Source organism: Habropoda laboriosa, unplaced genomic scaffold, assembly GCF_001263275.1.
Source record: "Habropoda laboriosa isolate 0110345459 unplaced genomic scaffold, ASM126327v1 scaffold1329, whole genome shotgun sequence".
Lineage (NCBI taxonomy): Eukaryota > Metazoa > Arthropoda > Insecta > Hymenoptera > Apidae > Habropoda > Habropoda laboriosa.
Window position 1 is genome coordinate 292622 of NW_017101431.1, and position 3253 is coordinate 295874.

Below are 3253 nucleotides of genomic sequence, written 5' to 3' on the forward strand. Positions count from 1 at the left end.
AGTACAATGTATGAAAAACTAAATGTTTCTAATTATTATTTAACCTTAATAAAACAGTCATTAATGGATTAACAAGATCTCCTTGATAAAAATGAAACGACATTTGTAAATTATTGAAGTATATATTAGGTGTACAATTTAATTCGTGGCCTTTGTTTCGTAGATTTGTTATTTATTTAAAGAAAAATAAAATACAGTTCAGTCTTGGAAATAATCTCCATCACTTGCTATACATTTATTCCATTTCTCAGGCAGTTGGCGAATTCCCTTTCGAAAAAACAATGCCGGTTTCGAACGTATAAAATCAGCAATGTTATTATTGACATCTTCATATGTTTTGAATTTTGAATCGGTTAGATGGTGCTGAAGTGAACGAAAGAGATAATAGTCTGATGGAGCTAAGTCTGGGTCATAAGCCGCATGAGGCAGAATTTCTCATCCCAAAGACCTTTCGCTTTAAGAACACTTTTTTTAAGTTGAAATGTTTCTTAGGTTTCTTAGGTTATGTCATTAGTCACATTGAGTCCGATTTCTAATAGGTATTAGTTAAAATGAATTGTTATTCAGTCTATTGTATTGAAATTCTAATTGATTCTAACGTATACAAGTGGTACAAGAAGGCTGAGTGTGTACAGGGTGGACATAGGCTAGCTAGTAGCCCCCGACCACTCTATGAACTTTAACGTCTATACTCGAAAGTGTATCGTCAACACTAACACGTTACCCAGATTATCCAAAAATTGAAGAAGTTACTTTTAAAATTGAACATTCTACGGTGTTTCGAGAGATTTGATAATCATAGTCGAACCTTAAACGAACGTTCAAACGAAGAAAATTTTCCAAAAATCATTTCGTACGTTATTAATCGATAAAACAAAAATTCATTGTTGAAAAATAAATATTTCCTGAAAATCTTCATCTTCCATACAAGATTCAAGATTTTCCCTAATTAAGAGTAATTTCAAAAGATTATCTGTATAAGCTATTATTTCAATACGCGATGCACTGACTCTAGTATTTACTAAAATTCAAAAATTCTCGTATAAATTCCGAAAATAGATTATTAATTACGGTAAACTACTGAGACGGTTTAATTAAGGGTGGGCATGGTGCTGCTTTAGTTTGAAATGATTTATAAACACATAATTAACAGAGGAAAAACCGTGAAACGGCAAAACGTCTACATTCTAATTGTTATAACATGTAAACAGAACTTTAAATTTAGTGTAAACAGAAAAAATATATAATACAATTTATTTCACGGTATTGCAACAAATAAACGTTGAATCAATATTTAATTCGTATAAAAACAATTATTTAACGTAATAATTTTACCTTCACTATGGCTATTTTTAATCTACGACCACAGGTCAACCTGATTTCTAATCCTTACGAACTTTAAATTCAGTCTAAACTGAGAAAATATATAATACAATTTATTTCACGGTATTGCAACAAACAAACGTTGAATAGATTCTTAATTCGTATAGAAACATTTATTTAAAATAATAATTTCACCTTCACTATGGCTATTTTAAATTTACGACCAAGGGTCAACCTGATTTTTAATCCTCCGAACTTGATTTCACAACGAGAAAGTAATAAGATCGTTGAAACGTACTTATTTGTCAAAGAAACTTGCAAAAATGTATAAATAATAATATGTAATGTTTTAACAAATTTTTGGAAGTATAAATTAATAATAAAATTGTGAAAATTAATAAATTATACGTTATTATAACATTAATAGAATTATGACTAAACCGAAGTTCGAAGTCGAGTATTTAAAGTCTGATATTACGTGCCTAGCGAGTGCCGGTAATTGTTAAAATTTGTTTAATAATTAGTAATAGAAATTCTAATTGATTCTAATGTATACAAGTGTTACAAGAAGGCTGAGTGTGTACAGGGTGGACATAGACTAGCTAGTAGCCCCCGACCACTCTATTCACATCTCAGAACCTTCAGGTCAAAATACGCCGCGAAGTGTCTAGGGCCCAGTATAAAGGGTAAATGATTTCGCGGGACATCGGCGGGTCCTTATATACCTGCGGTACCCTCTCCCCAAAGTCATTAGCAAAATCGTCGGTTAGGTCAGGCGGGAAATTTTCGCGGGAGATTTTCGCGGGAGATTTCCGATATCGTAACACGGTATAATTTATCAATTTTCACAATTTTATTAAAAATTTATACTTCCGACAATTTGTTATAACATTGCATATAACAATTTATACGTTTTAATACCATGAAATCAATTATATTATACGTTTTCTATATTTACACTAAATTTATCGTTCTATTTACATGTCATAACAATTATAACTACACGATATGCTGCGTCCGTTTGTTTTTTCTCTGCAGTTCAACCTAATTTACTTAAATTTACGTTGCGAGACAGTATAATATTTACAATTCTGCTTGAATTTTTGAAATTCAGAAAAACACAGGTAAACTTCCATTGCATTTAAACGATATTCTTCAAAAATTCCAGATGAAAAAAAAAAGTAAAATTAAAGAAATTATTCTATATATACTATTCGCAATTAACTATATACTATTTGGTTAACTAATTGTTGAATATAATTAAAAAAATTAAATACGTTAATAATTCCACAAACGAAGTATGCGAACCTAGTCTGTAACGTTCGTATAATTCTTAAAAACATAGTTATCGAAATTCACGCTATGCATACTGCAGCGCTCATTTTTGTTATCCCCACTGTCTTGTGTTTGTACAATTGACTTTCAAATCAGATTGTTTCTCAACCGTTCCAAGTTGATGTGATTTTGTGAAGTGTAGACATTTCAAAACTGTGTAAATAAAAATATTAAAGTAAAAGAAAGTGAAAGTTTGTTCAAAAAATTTATATTTTCGTAGTTTAATATTATAATATGTAGACGAACAAAATTCCATAACACAATGTATTTCCTTGTCGTACGTAATTAGTAAAATCTCTTTAATGCATTACAATAGCAAAGTTTTTAATAAATTAAACTTCATCGATAACGATAATATTAAAGGTTACTATACAATATTATTAGATACGATACACTGCTTTTTGAAATAAAAATATGCAAATTATACTTAATTATTTATATAATTTGCTTTAATATATTAATATAAGGAATAAACAACGCTTTTATTCCAATTCATTGATATAACTTCTTTATAAAAATACAGTATGAATGTCCATATTTCATAAAAATTTCTTTACTATATTTCATTTTATTCTTTAATAAATATTTTTTGTTA